Source organism: Bombina bombina, chromosome 2 (assembly GCF_027579735.1).
Source record: "Bombina bombina isolate aBomBom1 chromosome 2, aBomBom1.pri, whole genome shotgun sequence".
In the NCBI taxonomy this organism is placed as follows: domain Eukaryota; kingdom Metazoa; phylum Chordata; class Amphibia; order Anura; family Bombinatoridae; genus Bombina; species Bombina bombina.
This window is the reverse complement of record NC_069500.1, coordinates 744332138-744353754: the sequence shown is the minus strand read 5'-3', so window position 1 is coordinate 744353754 and position 21617 is coordinate 744332138.

Genomic DNA, 21617 nt, shown 5'->3' with positions numbered 1-21617 from the left:
TTTTTGGAAGTCGCCCCCTATCCATTTTTGTTCAACCTTTTTTATTGCCCAACATGTGATATTTTTGGTGCTATTGTTATGTATGTTTCTGAAATGGTCATATAAACAAGCTTCTAATTTCCCTTTTTCTATTTTATGCATGATGTTCTCTTATTCTATCTCTGTATGGTCTTGTTGTTTCTCCCAAATATTGGAGTTTATATGAACATTGTAATATATATAAAATTCCTTTATCTCTACATCTTATATTGTCTTTTATTTCATATTCTTTACCTGTACTTGTATACGTAAATTTCTTTACTTTCTTGCTGAATTCGCAAGCCTTACAGCTATAACAAAGGAAGAAGCCACAAATTTTCTTTCCTTTAAGGTTCACTTCTCTAAGTATCTTTTCCTTTCCTTTATATTCACTAGGAGCAAGGATATTTTTAAATTTGCTGCTTTTTTTATAAATAAACACTGTTTTTTTGTTATTTCTTTACCAAGTATTGGATCTGATTTGACAAGGTGCCAGTGCTCAAGTATTATTCTTTCCATTAGTTTTTGCTGTTGATTGCATGAAGTTATAAACGGTACATTGATATTAACTTTACCATTTGCTATTGGGTTTTATTTTTTTTAAATTGTGTTTCTGTCCTTATTATTTGCTTCTGATTTGGCTTTATCTAGTACTGTTTTGTCATAGTCTCTGTCTATGAATCTATCTTCTAATATACAAATCTGTGTCTCGAAGTCTGTTAATTTAGTACAATTTATTTTTATTCATATGAACTGACCTTTTGGAGTGTTAGCAATCCACCTTCTGAGGTGGCAACTTTTAGCGTGTATGAAGTTGTTGGCATCTACCTCTTTGACGTGTTTTTTAGTATTGAATGTGTTATCCTCTACAATTATATCTAAATCCAAGAATTTTATTTTTTCCTTACTGTAATTGTAAGTAAACTGTATTCCAACTGTAATTTTGTTCATATCGTCAAAGAAATTTTTTAAACTTTCCTTGCTTCCTCTCCAGACAATCAAGATATCATTGATGTATCTTTTAAAAAGTATGAGGTTTGCGCCCAGTGGGTATGTTTGTATAAAATCTTGTTCCCACTTGCCCATAAACAAATTGGCATAACTGGGCGCAAACCTCATACCCATTGCTGTTCCTCTTGTTTGTAAGAATATTTTGTTATTAAATGAGAATATATTTTAAGTCAAGATAAATGTTATGCTCTCTAATATGAAAAGTAGACAAATAGGATCAGCAATCCCCAAAAGGTGCGCTAGTGCTATGTGTTAGACTTCAATCCTGAAACACTGGGTTTATGGCCGCACTCCAAAAAGTAATCCGGGTGGATTCCTGACTGCAGAGAAGGGAGAAAAGAGTAAAACAGTATCATGGATCCGACCACAATTGACTCACAGACTTCCCCCGTAGTTTGAAATACTCACAAGCGGGGAGGCACAAGTTCAGTGCCTGTACTAGCAGATCGGGACTGTTCTGAGTCACCCGACAGACACAACGGGGCCAGTTCATGTCACACGGTGACCTCCAATCAGCATCAGGTAGCTCTGTTAGGCTCCGACCGACAAAGATCAGCTGTGTATTCTGAAAGCAGGTGTCGGAGTGAGAGACTGGAATTCCAACTTGGATAGATGTAGGGTAGTGATGTCGCAAACATAAAATTTTCAGTTCATGAACGGCGAACGTGAACTTCCGCAAATGTTCGCGAATGGGCGAACCGGGCGAACCGCCATAGACTTCAATAGGCAGGCGAATTTTAAAACCCACAGGGACTCTTTCTGGCCACAATAGTGATGGAAAAGTTGTTTCAAGGGGACTAACACCTGGACTGTGGCATGCCGGAGGGGGATCCATGGCTAAACTCCCATGGAAAATTACACAGTTGATGCAGAGTCTGGTTTTAATCCATAAAGGGCATAAATCATCTAACATTCCTAAATTGTTTGGAATAACGTGCTTTAAAACATCAGGTATGATGTTGTATCGATCAGGTAGTGTAAGCGTTACGCCCCCTTCACAGTGACAGACCAAACTCCCCATTTAACGCACCACAAACAACCGCAAACAGTCCATTTGCACAACCGCAAACTCCCCATTTGCACAAGGTTGGATACCAAGCTAGCCATGTCTCGTTCCTTGTCCTCACTGATGTCATTGAAGGTCTCTTCCTCCACCCAGCCACATACAACACCAAGGGTCCCTGAAAGGTGACAACAAGCCCCCTGGGACGCCTGCTGTGTTTGGTCTTCCACCTCCTCAAAGCCACCTTCCTCCTCTGACTCCTCTTCTTCAGACTCCTCTCTCTGCATTGCTTCTCTCTGCATTATTATAAGGTGTGTTAAGTGGTACTATTCCTATCAGTTTAATCCCTGTTACATCCCCTATCAGGGGACGTGTATATGGCATCAATTTTAGGAACCGGGAGATGGAAAAAGATGCTTGGTCAGTCCTCCTACTTCAAATTTGGGGCACTGCACGTGCAATCTAATGTGCCACCAGATAGGAGTGGTGTGTTAAGTAGTTCTATTCTTATCAGTTTAATCCCTGTTATGTCCCCTATCAGGGGACGTGTATATGGCATCGATTTTAGGAACTGGGAGATGGAAAAAGATGCTTGGTCGGACCTCCTACTTCAAATTTGGGGCACTGCGCGTGCAATCTAATGTGCTACCAGATAGGAGTGGTGTGTTAAGTAGTTCTATTCTTATCAGTTTAATCCCTGTTACGTCCCCTATCAGGGGATGTGTATATGGCATCGATTTTAGGAACTGGGAGATTTAAAAAGATGCTTGGTCGGTCCTCCTACTTCAAATTTGGTGCACTGTGCGTGCAATCTGATGTTCCACCAGATAGGAGTGGTGTGTTAAATAGTTCTATTCTTATCAGTTTAATCCCTGTTACGTCCCCTATCAGGGGACGTGTATATGGCATCGATTTTAGGAACCGGTAGATGGAAAAAAGATGCTTTGTCGGTCCTCCTACTTCAAATTTGGGGTACTGCACATGCAATCTAATGTGCCACCAGATAGGAGTGGTGTGTTAAGTAGTACTATTCCTATCAGTTTAATCCCTGTTATGTGCCTTTTTTTTGTTTGGTTTTTGAAGCCACAGTGCAGCACCAGAGGCTAGAAAAATTAGGCATGTACACATGCCTGAAAAATTAGGTATTGTTGCAGCCGCTGTGCAATTTCCACAGGCTATTGAGCCTTTATATAATGGGGGCTTTTTGGCATTTATGTCAAAATGACTTTTGGTTAGTTGATCATTAAGGTTGCCAACTTGTCTGTATAGCCCCCATTATATAAAGGCTCAATAGCCTGTGGAAATTGCAAAGTATGCACATATATGGTCAAAAAGAAAATAATGATGGATAGATTTCATAAGCAATAGACCATCCAGAACCATATAACTTGCAAAACCCCAAATGTGATATATTGTTTAACCTGCAGTTGCAATTTATTATATGTAGGGATGACCACAAGACCAATGGGCAAGAGGATGACTGAACATCTTAGCAACATTAGAAATGCTGCAAAAGGTATTGAAAATGGTAAACAAATTACAAGCGTTGCTAGACATTTCCTACATCATCACAAGGGGAAAACAAGTACATTTAGATGCTGGGGATTAGAAACCCAACGTCCAGGTATTCGTGGGGTTGATATAGAACAAGCTTTATTAAAAAAGGAAGCAAAATGGATATTCAATCTGAATTGTGTAATGCCCCAGGGCATGAATGAGAACAATAACTTTTGGGTGTTCCTGTAAAATCTGACAGAAATTGTAAATATTGGTGTACCACTTTAAGAGTTTTAACAGTCCCCCTTCTCTTGACGTGCACGCAGAGTTTCCCTTTAGAGGCATTTTTTAATTAGACAAGTACACCAATCATAATTTGAAGTATGAGTAACAATTGTATATGAACTAGTAAAGAGTCCATTACGGTATAAGTTCTCTAGACATTACTTAGTCACCTATATTATATGTGGGTTTATAAGACTCATCTAAGTCAAGAAGTATTTAAAACCCAATTAATATTACTATAAACTAAAATTGTCAATTAGAGGGCATGCAAGTTGTTTTAAATTACTAACATAATAAATATCAAAAGCAGCCTCTTTATAAGTGATGAATACAAGAAAAGTATTTCTTCTTTACATTCCAAATACAAATGTACACAATGTATGTTATTACCCAAAACATTATTTTCACAATTCTCATGTGACTGGTGTTTTTGGGTTACAGTTAACGTAAACATTCTCTCCCTTGTATTAAATGATTGATTAGGTGTACTATCCTTTTAAGCTGTCATCTACTAACAGGGATACTGAAAAGATGGTATTGAATAGAACGAAACAGACTGTTGCACGGGTTGGTGTAGTCCGTTTTAACCAGTCTCACTCGTTCTGTATGTGATACCATTTTAAGTATTCAATTACTTTATGGTGCACGCTAGAATTGGGGGCTTGGATGAGTGATAAGAACGATCGCATTATTACCTGTTGAAAATGCATGACAGTGTCACAGAGAGAAACATATGTAACGCAAGTGAGCTCCGATTGGATAGTGATGGTGTATCCACAGTCAATCATGAGCCAGTTATCAACAAAATGTACTCTGACGAAACGGCAACCGTGATTGGTCTAAAGATGGGCGTGAATGATAATCGCGACACCATTGGCCATGTACATACATCACTGGGGTATTTAAAGCACGCTCAGTTCTATACTCGGCTTGTTTCTTTTCTAAAACACATTGAGAAAGGCCGCTACTCAGCCGAAACGCGTTTGTGTGCTTATCTAGCCAATTGTACTCAGTTGGCTAGTGTGGTAGTTCTGTTTTTAAATACTATATCGCTCCTACGCTTTAACAATTAGATTGCAAGAGATTTGAACATAGTCTCCCAGCCATCACTGTCACCTGAAGCCGGCGTATCCTGTTACCGGCCAGGAATACAGGGGGGTGGTTTGAGCTGTGTTTTCTGTCTCGGTCTACTGCAATTTATCCTCTTATGGCGGTCCTTAGGGGTGGTTTTTTGGTATTTTTTTCACTGTAATTCTTACTTTTAAATAGTGATTAATAAAATAAACGTTTTTAAATAAATTTAACCATTAAGGAGTTGAATGGTCTTCAACACTATTACTAATATTCTCAAGGAATGAGTGCTATTTAACCCCTTCTTGTCCCATTTCCCCTACCCTTTACCTTTATTACTGTAATCAAGGGTCAGCACCAGGGATTATCATATTCCTTTTCCATTAATTACAGTCACAGTGCCAATTAGTTCTCTTTTTTTATTTTAACAGAAATACACCATCTATGGGGATCATTGTAGATATATTATTAGATATGTTTTTCTAAAGGATTTTGTTTGACTGTTGTATGTGTAAATGTGTCTTGAAAATATGACTTCTCCACACGGCTGAGAGTCATATTCATCTGACTCAGAATGTTCAAAGGTAGCAAGCCCTTTAATTTCCTATGTAAGAGAACATCTCAATTCATCTGTACAGCAAGGGTGAACCCACTTACTTAGAACATTTCACCCTGTGAGAGCTTTGCAAGACTTGTGAGACTTAAATGAGCATTTCTTGGCAGATACAGTAATCTTTTTGAACATCAAGTGGTGATCATTAGTGATGGAACTCAAAAGAATTTAAATTGGAGCATCTACTTTGAAGGTTAAAAAGACATCTGCCAATGTCACTGAAAAAAGGCTTATTAGTCAGGACAAGTACTGTACTTCTCAAACAGTACAGTTAGTGATCTAATTTCAAATGACAATAAAATAACATAAACTATAAGAATCTGAATAAAATGTAGAACCATCTATTATGTTTAATGCTTCACCATAAATCATAAATCCTAATACTTCTGTCTTGCTCTAGTTATTTTTACAATTTGCTACATAAAGGGTTGATCACAATAGTTTAGAAAAATGTATCAATTGTTTTTAACAGAAAAACACCATAATGGTCTAGCTGGATTTTTGAAGATAGATAAACTATTTGAAAATCTTTTCTAAAGAATTGTGATCAAGCTCTTTATAAGGTAACTGAAATAGTTATTGATTACAAACTATTAGAAACACTTATTAAGTAATTTATCTACAAAAATCTCCACAGGATTGTAATTGCCCCTAAAGGGTTAAAAACAAGGGTCAATCTTAATCCTTTAAAAAGGTTTATCAAATGATGTATCTACAAAAATCCCTATACAATTTAAATGGATATGAAACCCAACATTTTCATTTCAAGATTCAGATAGACCATACAATTTTAAACAACTAACGATCACCAGAGGGGGAAGATAAGGGGACCACTACATAACAGAATTTTTTTTAAAATGTGGGAGGGTTAAAGAGGATCTCTACACTGCAGAAAAAAAAATAAATAAAACAAAATAAAAGAAAAAACATAAACTGCATACTGCAGGCTTTCTGTCAGTACCTAAGATAGTGACCAGTGGGGAAGGAGGGAAGAGAGCTGTTTCGGAGAGATCAGCTAGGTATCAGAGGGTCGGAGATGTTAGGTGGTAGGGTAATCTCTACACTACAGCTAACATTAACCTTACAACTACCTTTTTAACCTCTTCACTGCTGGGGATAATAGAAGTGTGGTGCACAGCTGCAGTTAGCGGCATTCTAATTATCTAAAATCAATGGCAAAGCCATGTATATCTGCTATTTCTGAACAAAGGGAATCCCAGAGAAGCCTTTGCAACCATTTAGCGGTATGTAAATAGTTTCAGTGAGAAACCCAAAGTTTGTTAAAAAGTTAACAATTTTTTTTTATATAATCACAATTGCTGGTGAAAACAAATGCTTAAAAATCTTTGAGTGTTTGTGTTGAAAATTGTTTGATACATTTTTCTAGAGTATATGATCGGCCCCATACTCTTTTAAAAAAGTGTATCTAATGATTTTTTCTTCAACCCTAAATATGTAGCTGATCACAATTATACTTTTTGCAATCATCATATATACATGTGTGTATGTCCCTATACATATATATAAATAAATAAAGAATTATGTATTTAATACAACAACAACAAAAATTTGTAAGTGAAGAACAAAAGTATTTAAAGTTTATCTATTAAAAAAAACACATTCCCAAACGGATATTTTATATGTCAATATGTTTTACTGGGATATATATATATATATATATATATATATATATATATATATATATATATATATATATATATATATATATATATATATATATATATATATATATATATACAGGGAGTGCAGAATTATTAGGCAAATGAGTATTTTGACCACATCATCCTCTTTATGCATGTTGTCTTACTCCAAGCTGTATAGGCTCGAAAGCCTACTACCAATTAAGCATATTAGGTGATGTGCATCTCTGTAATGAGAAGGGGTGTGGTCTAATGACATCAACACCCTGTATCAGGTGTGCATAATTATTAGGCAACTTCCTTTCCTTTGGCAAAATGGGTCAAAAGAAGGACTTGACAGGCTCAGAAAAGTCAAAAATAGTGAGATATCTTGCAGAGGGATGCAGCACTCTTAAAATTGCAAAGCTTCTGAAGCGTGATCATCGAACAATCAAGCGTTTCATTCAAAATAGTCAACAGGGTCGCAAGAAGCGTGTGGAAAAACCAAGGCACAAAAAATAACTGCCCATGAACTGAGAAAAGTCAAGCGTGGCCAAGGTAAGAAAGGCTGAAAGACGACCACCACTGAACAAGACACACAAGCTGAAACGTCAAGACTGGGCCAAGAAATATCTCAAGACTGATTTTTCTAAGGTTTTATGGACTGATGAAATGAGAGTGAGTCTTGATGGGCCAGATGGATGGGCCCGTGGCTGGATTGGTAAAGGGCAGAGAGCTCCAGTCCGACTCAGACGCCAGCAAGGTGGAGGTGGAGTACTGGTTTGGGCTGGTATCATCAAAGATGAGCTTGTGGGGCCTTTTCGGGTTGAGGAATGAGGATGGAGTCAAGCTCAACTCCCAGTCCTACTGCCAGTTTCTGGAAGACACCTTCTTCAAGCAGTGGTACAGGAAGAAGTCTGCATCCTTCAAGAAAAACATGATTTTCATGCAGGACAATGCTCCATCACACGTGTCCAAGTACTCCACAGCGTGGCTGGCAAGAAAGGGTATAAAAGAAGAAAATTTAATGACATGGCCTCCTTGATCACCTGATCTGAACCCCATTGAGAACCTGTGGTCCATCATCAAATGTGAGATTTACAAGGAGGGAAAACAGTACACCTCTCTGAACAGTGTCTGGGAGGCTGTGGTTGCTGCTGCACGCAATGTTGATGGTGAACAGATCAAAACACTGACAGAATCCATGGATGGCAGGTTTTTGAGTGTCCTTGCAAAGAAAGGTGGCTATATTGGTCACTGATTTGTTTTTGTTTTGTTTTTGAATGTCAGAAATGTATATTTGTGAATGTTGAGATGTTATATTGGTTTCAATGGTAAAAATAAATAATTGAAATGGGTATATATTTGTTTTTTGTTAAGTTGCCTAATAATTATGCACAGTAATAGTCACCTGCACACACAGATATCCCCCTTAAATAGCTATAACTGAAAACAAACTAAAAAACTACTTCTAAAACTATTCAGCTTTGATATTAATTAGTTTTTTGGGTTCATTGAGAACATGGTTGTTGTTCAATAATAAAATTAATCCTCAAAAATACAACTTGCCTAATAATTCTGCACTCCCTGTATATATATATATATATATATATATATATATATATATATATATATATATATATATATATATATATATATATATATATATATATATATATATAAAATATATATATATATATATATATATATATATATATATATATATATATATATATATATATATATCAGTACAAACCTTATAAGATACTTGAGTTATAGTTTTTTATAGAGAGGCCCATGATAGGCCTCATACGTGCAACAGAAGGCTTAACATAGTCATGTACATTACATTTTGTTGTCTGTGATGTATTTGTTTATTGTACTGTACATCATGATTATTTTTTTGTCAGTTTGTCAAAAATTAGGATTGTTTAATATTTTGAGGTTTTTTTTTATATAAACTTTTTTATTGAGGTAATGCATATCATACAAAGATACATTTTATATGGACAAGTTCCATTATACAGAGAATTGTTACTTCAAGGTAGTTCAGAAATTAATGAAATTACCATTTATGAAATTAAATAACCTCATTTAATATTTTGAGTTTTTAATGCATTTTTTGTACTCCTCTTTGAAACATCAATAAAAATAAATATGTTTCAAAATATTAGATGTGTGCAAGTGTCTTTATAAACTTTCTATTATCTAAATTACTCTAAATTACTCTTACTCTAAATTAAAAACCTTATTAGTGGCATACACATGTATTCTGTACATTACCTGTGTTATAGTTTTCAAACACAACTACTAAGAGATTTATTAGTTTTATTTGCTAATGATTACACATTTTTCATTATAGAATCACAAATGAAATAAGTGCAACATGCATGAGTGTAAAATATGTTTTTCATTCATTAATACATATTTAACACATGTTCTTTTTGATTGTCTAGTAATGTATGACTTAATAATAAGGCCAGCATACAAGTAATGAACCTTTTGTGCTCTTAATGAGTGCTCAATTACACGTTGTTTGTAAGCAATTGTTTTAAAATAATTCAATTATTACATCTCAACAACTGTTCACTGCCATATATGGTGGACATGAAGTTAATAACCATATATATGGCTAGATTTACGGCTAGATTTAGAGTTTTGTCGGTAACGACCTGCGTAGCTAACACTGGCTTTTTTTCCCCTGCAACTTTTAAATACCGTTTTTATTTAGAGTTCACAGAAGGGCTGCGTTAGGCTCCAAAAAGGGAGCGTAAAAAAAAAAAAGGGAGCGTATAGCATATTTACCGCCATTGCAACTCTCAATACCAGCGGTGCTTACGGACGCGGCCAGCTTAAAAAACGTGCTCGTGCACGATTCCCCCATAGAAAACAATGGGGCAGTTTGAGCTGAAAAACCTAACACCTGCAAAAAAGCAGCGTTCAGCTCCTAACGCAGCCCCATTGTTTCCTATGGGGAAACAGTTTCTAAGTCTGCACCTAACACTCTAACATGTACCCCGAATCTAAACACCCCTAACCTTACACTTATTAACCCCTAATCTGCCGCCCCCGCTATCGCTGACCCCTGCATATTTTTTAACCCCTAATCTGCCGCTCCGTACACCGCCGCAACCTACATTATACCTATGTACCCCTAATCTGCTGCCCCTAACACCGCCGACCCCTATATTATATTTTTTAACCCCTAATATAGCTACAATATAAATTATAATTATATTGTAGCTATTTTAGGAATAATATTTATTTTACAGGCATCTTTGTAATTATTTTAACCAGGTACAATAGCTAGCCAATCAGATTCAAGTTCAATCCGATTGGCTGATCCAATCAGCCAATCAGATTGAGCTCGAATTCTATTGGCTGATCGGAACAGCCAGTAGCATGTGAGCTCAATCTGATTGGCTGATTAAATCAGCCAATCAGATTTTCCCTACCTTAATTCCGTTTGGCTGATAGAATCCTATCAGCCAATCGGAATTTGAGGGACGCCATCTTGGATGATGTCATTTAAAGGAACCTTCATTCGGACTTAGGACGTCGGAAGAAGAGGATGGATCCGCGCCGGAGGTCTTCAAGATGGAGCCGCTCGTCATCGGATGAAGATAGAAGATGCCGCTTGGATGAAGATGGTTGCCGGTCCGGATCTCCTCTTCTGCCCGGATAGGATGAAGACTTTGGAGCCTCTTCTGGACTTCTTCTTGCAGCTTGATAGAAGACTTCAGCCGGATGATGGATCTCCAGCCCCCGCTTGGGCTTGGATGAAGATTTCGGAGCCTGGATGGATCGGTGATACCTGGTGTGGTGAAGATAAGGTAGGAAGATCTTCAGGGGCTTAGTGTTAGGTTTATTTAAGGGGGGTTTGGGTTAGATTAGGGGTATGTAGGTGGTGGGTTGTAATGTTGGTGGGGGTATTGTGTTTATTTTTACAGGCAAAAGAGCTGAATTCTTTGGGGCATGCCCCGCAAAAGGCCCTTTTAAGGGCTGGTAAGGTAAAAGAGCTTTTCTATTTTAATTTTAGAATAGGGTAGGGCATTTTTTTTATTTTGGGGGGCTTTGTTATTTTATTAGGCGTAATTAGCTTAAAATTGTTGTAATATTTTTATTATGTTTGTAATTTTTTTATTTTTTGTAACTTAGCTTTTTTTATTTTTTGTACTTTAGTTAGTTTATTTAACCCCTTAATGACAACTGACGTACCAGGTACGTCCTGCAAAAACTAGCAGTTAGTGACAATGGACGTACCTGGTACGTCAGTTGTTTAAGAGAGTGCTGGAAGCGATCGCAATCGCTTCCAGCAGCTCTCAGGGTATTGCAGTGATGCCTCGATATGGAGGCATCCTGCAATACCTTTTAACAAGCCTCCGATGCAGAGAGAGCCACTCTGTGGCCCTCTCTGCACCGGTAACAATGGTGCTGTGTTCCGGGGGGAAGGGAAGCAAGGAGGCGGCGCGTGCACGTGGGGGCGCATGAGGGCGCGCGCGCATATTAGCCACTGACACCAATGAAAAAAAAAAAAGTTCAAAACATTAACATTAACATTAAAAAATATATATATAAAAGGATCTGGGGGGGGGGGGGTAGGGGTATTGAGGGGGGGGCTGCTACACTACAGAAAAGTTTATAAATATTTTTGGGGGCAAATTGGGTACTGGCAGACAGCTGCCAGTACCCAAGATGGCAGCAATTAAGTAGCAGGGAGGGTTATAGAGCTGTTTGGTGGGGGATCAGGGAGGTTGGGGGCTAAGGCAGGGCTCCATTACAGCAGGATACATTTTTCTAAAAAATAAAATAAAAAAAACAATTGTGGGGTGGGGGAGGGAAGAGAGCTGTTTGGGAGGGATCAGGGGGTGGGATGTGTCAGGTGGGAGGATGATCTCTACACTAAAGCTAAAATTAACCCTGCCAGCGCCCTACAAGCTACCTAATTAACTCCTTCACTGCTGGGAATAATTCACGTGTTGTGCGCAGCAGCATTTAGCGGCCTTCTAATTAACAAAAAGCAACGCCAAAGCCATATATGTCTGCTATTTCTGAACAAAGGGGATCCCAGAGAAGCTTTTACAACCATTTGTGCCATAATTGCACAAACTGTTTCTAAATAAGTTCAGTGAGAAACCTAAAATTGTGAAAAATTTAAAGGTTTTTTTTATTTGCTCGCATTTGGCAGTGAAATGGTGGCATGAAATATACCAAAATTGGCCTAGATCAATACTTGGAGTTGTCTACTACACTAAACTAAAGCTAAAATTAACCCTACAAGCTCCCTACATGCTCCCTAATTAACCCCTTCACTGCTGGGCATAAAACACGTGTGGTGCGCAGCGGCATTTAGCGGCCTTCTAATTACCAAAAAGCAAACCCAAAGCCATATAAGTCTGCTATTTCTGAACAAAAGCGATCCCAGAGAAGCATTTACAACCATTTGTGCCATAATTGCAGAAGCTGTTTGTAAATAATTTCAGTGGGAAACCTAAAGTTTGTGACAAAATGTGTGAAAAAGTGAACATTTTTTTTAAATTTGATCGCATTTGGCGGTGAAACGGTGGCATGAAATATACCAAAATGGGCCTAGATCAATACTTTGGGATGTCTTCTAAAAAAAAATATATACATGTCAATGGATATTCAGGTATTCCTGACAGATATCAGTGTTCCAATGTAACTAGCGCTAATTTTGAAAAAAAAAGTGGTTTAGAAATAGCAAAGTGCTACTTGTATTTATGGCCCTATAACTTACAAAAAAAGCAAAGAACATGTAAACATTGGGTATTTCTAAACTCAGGACAAAATTTAGAAACTATTTAGCATGGGTGTTTTTTAGTGGTTGTAGATGTGTAACAGATTTTGGGGGTCAAATTTAGAAAAAGTGTGTTTTTTCCATTTTTTCCTCATATTTTATAAAAATTTTTATAGTAAATTATAAAATATAATGAAAATAATGGTATATTTAGAAAGTCCATTTAATGGCGAGAAAAACGGTATATAATATGTGTGGGTACAGTAAATGAGTAAGAGGAAAATTACAGCTGAACACAAACACCACAGAAATGTAAAAATAGCCATTGTCATTAAGGGTAAGAAAATTGAAAAATGTTCCGGTCATTAAGGGGTTAATTGTATTTATTTGTAGGTATTTCATGTAATTAATTTATTGATAGTGTAGTGTTAGATTTAATTGTAGGTATTTTATTTAATTAATTTATTGATAGTGTAGTGTTAGGTTTAATTGTAACTTAGGTTAGGATTTATTTTACAGGTAATTTTGTAATTATTTTAACTAGCTAGCTATTAAATAGTTCTTAACTATTTAATAGCTATTGTACCTGGTTAAAATAAATACAAAGTTGCCTGTAAAATAAATATAAATCCTAAAATAGCAACAATATAATTATAATTTATATTGTAGCTATATTAGGATTTATTTTACAGGTAAGTATTTAGCTTTAAATAGGAATAATTTATTTAATAAGAGTTAATTTATTTTGTTACATTTAAATTATATTTAACTTAGGGGGGTGTTAGTGTTAGGGTTAGACTTAGCTTTAGGGGTTAATACATTTATTATAGTAGCGGTGAGGTCCGGTCGGCAGATTAGGAGTTAATACTTGAAGTTAGGTGTCGGCGATGTTAGGGAGGGCAGATTAAGGATTAATACTATTTATTATAGGGTTATTGAGGCGGGAGTGAGGCGGATTAGGGGTTGATAACTTTATTATAGTAGCAGTGAGGTCCGGTCAGCAGATTACGGGTTAATAATTGTAGGTAAGGTAGCAGCGACGTTGGTGGCGGCAGATTAGGGGTTAATAAATATAATATAGGGGTCGGCGGTCTTAGGGGCAGCAGATAAGGGGTACATAGGGATAACGTAGGTTGCGGCGGTGTGCGGTTGGCAGATTAGGGGTTAAAAAAAATTAATAGAGTGGCGGCGATGTGTGCGGACCTCGGTTTAGGGGTACATAGGTAGTTTATGGGTGTTAGTGTACTTTAGAGCACAAAAAGGTAGTTAAGAGCTTTATGAACCGGCGTTAGCCCATAAAGCTCTTAACTCCTGACTTTTTTCTGCGGCTGGAGTTTTGTCGTTAGATTTCTAACGCTCACTTCAGCCAAGACTCTAAATACCGGCTTTAGAAAGATCCTATTGAAAAGATAGGATACGCAAATGGCGTAGGGGGATCTGCGGTATGGAAAAGTCACGGCTGCAAAGTGAGCGTTAGACCCTTACCTACAAGACTCTAAATACCAGCGGTAGCCCAAAACCAGCGTTAGGAGCCTCTAAAGCTGGTTTTGACGGCTAACGCCAAACTCTAAATCTAGCCGATAGTATTAAACTATTGTTAAGAGTTAATGATTCATTTATTGTTTTCACAATTTCTTTAACCCATACATGGTAATCAACAGATTTTTCAACATATATCTTATTTAACAATTGTTAAGCTGCAATGATTCAATTATCATTACAAACTTTATTTACAAATTAAAAAAGGGGGGGTATGGAGCGCTAAATAAGCTTAAAAATGACCACAACCAAAATAAGAGTATTAAAGAAATGCTATTCTTTAAATGCCATATATTTGGATTTATATGAAATATATGTTAAATTAAAGTGACCGGTCACACTATGAGATCTATCTTATTGATTACACAAATCCATAAATATAGGCAAGTGCTATGCAAAAAAATTAAAACCTTTGTGCTGCTAAAAATATTTTAGCTTTCTATAAAAACACTAACATATCATCGTTATGTGGTTTAAAAAAGTACAATATAGAGGGCGGAGTCGGCCGACGAAGAACATGGCCGCAGAATAAGATAGCTCCGGAGCTCTGAAACCGGGTGGCGGGTCCCCCGGGCAGTATCAAACACTAATTTACTGCCATTAGGAGGCATCATCTATCCGACCACCTTGGGAGCCTAACATGGGTGAAAAACCCCCACATCAACACAATTTTGTGAGAATGCCGACCCCGAGGCCTAAGCATCGCACAGGAGCATGGTGACGCAGCTACAACACATACTAGGCAGCAGCGGTGAGAACAATTAGCAGCAAGCGGACCAAAGCAACCCACTCTGAATGTAACAGGGACCAGAAAGGAGCTGGACATCGATGCCGCTGATTACCTACACCTACAGCTGACCGCAAGTATACATTTAATGCACACGACAGGGGCTCACAAGGGACATTACAAGCAGAGACTGACCTAGCACTTAGGCCCCCCCTGAAACACGAGATATCAATCTACATAAGCCTCTACAAACTGCACTCCTGGCAGGCCCTCAATATTATTTCAGCCTAACATGGAAACCCCCGAGGGGGGATAATGCTAAAACCGGCCTCCATGCCAGAAAAGCCGCAGGGACAGTAACTATATTTATAAACAATCAGCCTGTCCTTATTTAAAACGGTCAAAGAATTCCTCCGGACGACACCTATACAAATTAGATGCAGCCCACACTCATCATTGGGTGACAGTGGAACATTTAACAGCAGCAAATACATAGAACATTCTGAGGTTACACAAACTTTTCCCTTCTCATAATCACGAGGGCGCGGAATCCGCAGCCGAGATACCTCTAAATAAAAGACCAACATGGCATCGCGCAACAAGCATAAAGCTGAAAAGTCAAATAAACCAGCTATGTCTGCAAATACCAAGCTAAATGCTTTTTTCAAACCCCAAGAAGGGCTAACATCCTCAAACACAAACATGCTTACTGAAGACAGCGCAGATGGCTTGGAAGAAAACTCACAATGGGGCGACACTCAAAACACCCCACTCACAAAAGCTGACTTGGACAACCTTCCCACCAAGAAGGATCTTACCTTTTTCATGTCACAGGTTAACCAAGCGATTAAGGAAGGTTTAGCAGGGGTAAAGAAAGAAATTACTGCTTTAGGAAATAGAGTGATGTTGCTAGAAGAACAAGTAGAAGAAACGACTAAAACCTCAGATAACCTAGAAGAAGCTGTTCAACAACAGAATACAGCGATAGTACGGCTGCAGGAACAAATGGAGGACCTCGACAATCGAGGTAGGCGACAGAACCTCAGAATCAGAGGTGTCCCGGAGCAGATACTTCAAGCACAAATAGCCTCATACCTACAAAACTTATTTAAATACTTGCTGGATCTGAATACAGGCGAAACTATTGTTCTGGACAGAGCACATAGGGCCTTGAGAGCACGGCCTTCCGCAACAGCTCCTCCAAGGGACATTGTCTTGTGCTGTCATAAATTTACAGACAAAGAGAGAATTTTGCAGGCAGCGAGAAAGAAATCACCGATCATTTTTGGGGAAGACAGTATACAGATATATGCAGACCTTAGCAGCCTCACATTGGCGAAACGAAAAGAAGCACGGTACCTAACTCTGCATTTAACCGACCTTGGCATCCCATATAGATGGGGCTTCCCTTTTTCCATCAAAGTCACAAAGGACGACAAGATCTATACATATAGGAGCCCTGAGGACATAGAGAGCTTCTGCAAGCAATTGGAAATATCGCAACCATCCCTTCCATCTTTAAAAGCCCCAGACCGGGGTAATAAAACTCAGACTAACCTCCCACAGAGGCCACAACGCCCAGAATGGACAACAGTCCCGAAAAAAAGGAGAAACACCCCCTCTGGCTCCTTGACTGGAGACGGAGAAGAAGAAGATATAACCTGAATTGCTGCATGACATATACAGAGTCTTTCTTCTTAGGTGACTCGAGGCCAAGTGCTGACTGCTAGCCTCATAGGCTTCACCAGATATGTTAGGTTTGATCAACAGTTAATATATTGAAATAGTTATTATAAACTGCCTTCACTGTAATTGAATGATTTGAGGGGTTTATTTGAAAGAGTTGAAATGTTCCATTAGTTGAATTACCTCCAATTTCCCCATCCCGGTTCGGGGTCCCGCCCCGGAAACAGAGCTGGCCAAACTTGGTTCTTCATCCCCCTTTACTACTACTATTGTTACTTTGGCCAGCTGCTCTTCTCCCTCCCTTCTATTCCCTCCTCGCCCCTTCCCCCTTCCTCCCTTTCCTCCCCGACCCTTCCCTCCATCCACCTTCAGCTTCTCCCCCTTTCCCTCCACTTCCTTCTCTTGCTTCCCATAGTCCCCCGACTTCCAGTAGATATGGGTTTATACCCCTTATTTGCACTATTGAGATGTATCAAGATTTTGTTAAAAGATTTGTATTATTACAGTTATGTTAATTTTTCTTTTGTTTTTCCTCTCATGTCTGTCACTTCTGCTCCACTTAAAAGGGTAAAGTCACCTTATCCGACCTTCTTCCTTTCTGTCCTTTACTACAAGCCAGGTCATCCTGATGCAGCCGCTTTGACAACTACCACTGCTGAATACCTACATGGGGTAAGAGCTTTTACATATACTCGACACACTCACAAATGACTGACAACACATTGACGCTTATTTCACAAAATGTGAAGGGACTAAACTCTCCCACAAAACGCTCAATAGCACTGCGATGCTTTGCTAAACACAAAGACTCGATTATCTTTATTCAGGAAACCCACTTCAAAGAGCAGGCGGAACCTAGATTCCTCTCCAAGTCACATCCAGAGGTTTATTTTAACTCCCTACCAGGTAAAAAAGCAAATGGTGTGGGGATTCTGCTACACAAGAATATTCATTTTAAACTAACGAAAAAAGTAACAGATGATGAGGGTAGAATTCTGATACTAATAGGGACACTATTTAACAACCCGGTGACCTTAGCAAATGTATATGCTCCCAATAATCATAAGGCGAAATTCTTCAACCAACTTAGCAAACTAATAAACGATAATAAGAAGGGGACTTTAATCTTGGGTGGGGATTTGAATGTAACATTGGACCCCACGTTAGATTCCTCCTCTGGGAAGACACCCTCCTTAGCCCGACCCCCAAACGCGATTTATAATTGCCTGTCACAGCTAGGCCTGATAGATGTCTGGCGAATACAGCATAGTTCACAAAGAAACTACACGTTTTATTCTCACCCCTGGGCAGTCTACACGAGAATAGATTACCTCTTAATTGAGAGACACCACCTAGCTCTAGCCACAGAATCCGATATTCAGCCAACTGCCTGGTCAGATCACTCCCAGATAAGCATCAATCTGAAATGGCCCAATCATCCTATCACCCCCTTCATATGGAGATTAGACAGCTCGCTCCTCAACGATCCAGCAACCAAAGAGACCCTGACTAAGGGCTCCATGTACTAAGCAGTCAGCGAGCTACCCGCAACAAATCTCGCGCCCAAACTCGCAAACTGATATGTACAAAGCCGTCAATTATGTAAAAACTCGCATCTTTAAAATTGCGAGCGTACTTATCCGCCATACCTCGCTACCTCTCCATTTTTTACTGTAATTAGATACATTTGACCACCAACTCGCCAAAAACGAATGTACTAAAAAATCTATTTGTCCGCTCGCGTCAATTTCCGCTCCCACCTCGTTATTTTTGCCTCGCCACCTTTTAGGTGGCGGGCAAGGTACAAAACAATAGGAAAGTCACTCTAGACGCCAGTCTAGACATATATAAAAGGCAGTAATATCAGCATTGTACTTACATTGTTCATTTCAGCAGCTATGGAGAGAATTCTGTTTTTGTTTATTCTCCGTTTGATGCGAATCCGGGCTAGAAGACAGAATACTGGAAATGTAGCTAATCGATTGGTTAGAAGAAGGAGAGTTCGAGTCCCCCGTGTATTCCTTCCACGGGTTGGTTTGCACGGCCTTTCTGACCGAGAGATCATACAAAGATTCCGGCTTGATCGTGAATCGATATTACACCTGTATCGAGAGATTGAAGATCATTTGGAGCCGATGACTGCTCGTTCACAAGCTATTCCGGGACTTCTCAAACTATTAGCGGCATTGCATTTTTTTGCAACAGGCTCCTTTCAGGCAGTTTCTAGCGTCATTATTGGAATGAGTCAATCTGCTTTTTCACGCCACTTATCCAAAGTAATAGGGGCTATGATGGTTATTTTTCATCGATATGTTTGTTTGCCATCTACCCCTGAAGAATGGCAATCTATCAAGTCAAATTTCTATAGGATGGCTGGGATGCCCAATGTCCTAGGTGCCATAGACTGTACCCATGTTGCTGTAAGACCACTTCAAGCTCGTGAGGAGATCTATAGGAATTGAAAGCATTTCCATTCCTTGAATGTCCAGATGGTCTGTGACCCCCACATGAGGATTATCAGTGTCCGTTCTAACTTTCCTGGATCCTGTCATGATTCTTACATTTTAAGGCAGACTGGGTTATACCGGAAGTTCGAGGAGGGAAATATGCCTGACGGATGGCTTCTAGGTAAGCATAACTGGCGTCTAATATGTCTCTCATTTCAATGTACCAAAATTGCGCCCAATTTGTCGACTGTAATCTGTATAGTTTAATTGTATTGTATAGTTCTGAATCTTTATAATTATTCTTATATTAATATTTATATTTATTATATCTTCTATTAGGAGATGGAGGGTACTCATGTACAGAATGGCTGTTGACTCCCTATAACAACCCACAGACCAGAAGTCAAGTACGTTTCAATGAAGCTCACCGATCTACCAGGGGGGTTATTGAGAGGACTTTCGGTCTTTTGAAAATGCGGTTTCGATGTCTTGATCGTTCTGGTGGTGCTATGCAGTATGCACCAGAGAAAGTTGCCAAAATTATATTGGTTTGCTGCATACTGCACAATATTGCAATTAAAAGAGGCTGTCCATTAGAAGATGAAGATCCAATAGATACTGATGATTTACCAGAAGAAATATGTGTCGAACAAGCTAATAGGCGTGGAAATGCAACAAGGGACATGGTTTCAGAACAATATTTTGTGTTTGAGGATTAAAGTTTCAGTTGATCAATAAAAAACTTTCTTTATTAACTTGTCTCCATTTTTTTTTAAGAGTTAAGGTTATTAAAAATCACTCATGATAAACAGTTAAATACATAACAGTTGTTGATCTTCAATTATCAAAGGTTTCAAATAAATAAAGTTTATGATCAAAGTTATTACAGACAATATATTATAGGTAATACATTGTCTTTGTGACATCACACTAGTGTCTACAGCTGCTCTCACTCTTTTACATATGTGATTATTGTAATGTAATCCCTCCATAGCTGATGCTAATTCATTGTATTGTGTCATTGAATTGTAGCTGTAACAAGCGACAGTATATTCAACAGTGCTTTATGTTATCAGATTGGATTTTTGAGTTAAAAAAGACTTGCTAATTTTATTTGTTTTATTCTAACCTCTATTTTTAACAGCTACTAGGTTTTCCCATATTCAAATAAATACCTTAAGGGCTTACTCTTAGCACTTATTTTCTTAACCTTTATAATATATTTTTGCATTCAAGATTTGTTAAAAGAATAGTGGCATATAGAAAATAATGGCAAAATAAATTATTTTATTACAAAATTATAATCTTTAAACATTATATATTAACAATTGTAAACCAAAGTAACTTGTTATACATATAAACACATCTGAAAAAAAAGGAAATGTTTAGAAACCAAATAACAATTGTAAACCAAAATAAATTCTAATACATATAAACACATATGAAACAAAGAAAATGTTTAGAAACAAAATAACAATTGTAAACCAAACAACATTTTAATACATATAAACACATCTTAAAAAAATTAAATGTTTAGAAACAAAATAAAAATTGTAAACCAAATTAAATTTTAATACATAAAAACACATCTGAAACAAATAAAAAAATGTTTAGAAACAATAACTATTGTAAACCAAAGTATAAATGTTAATACATACACATCTGAAACAAAGAAAATGTTTAGAAACAAAATAACAATTGTAAAACAAAGTAAATTTTAATACATATCAACACATCTGAAACAAAGAAAATGTATATGAAACAAATATCATTTGTAATAACTATAAACATCGATATTTACAAACCTTCATAAAATAAATTAATCTACATATACATTATATTTTTCTCTATTTTTCGGGGATACATATCTGGATCAATGCGCTAATGATTGACATAACGATTAATCACGTCATCGTCAAACATGTCGCGTCCTGAACCTTTTGGTGCTGGAGAATTGGTGATATTAGTTTATGCCATGGATAAATATTTCCCTAAACGGATTGGTGGTGTGAGGGGAGTGAGACAGGAATGCCGAGACAAAATTATATACGAGATGCTGAGAAGAATGCATCGTATTTCAAAAATTAAAAGAACAAGACGACAGTGTCTTAGAAAATATAGTGATTTGAAGAGAAGAGAACCGAAGTACTATAAATCGATTCGAAGATTGATAAGGACATGTAAGTTTCAAAATTATATATGAAATAATTTTTTATAATATAAAAAAAGGGTTTATTTTTGAACTGCGTCATCATTGACGAATCCAGGAAAATAATATTTCCTGACTGTTACTTTGACTATATTAGTATATACAATTGCAAA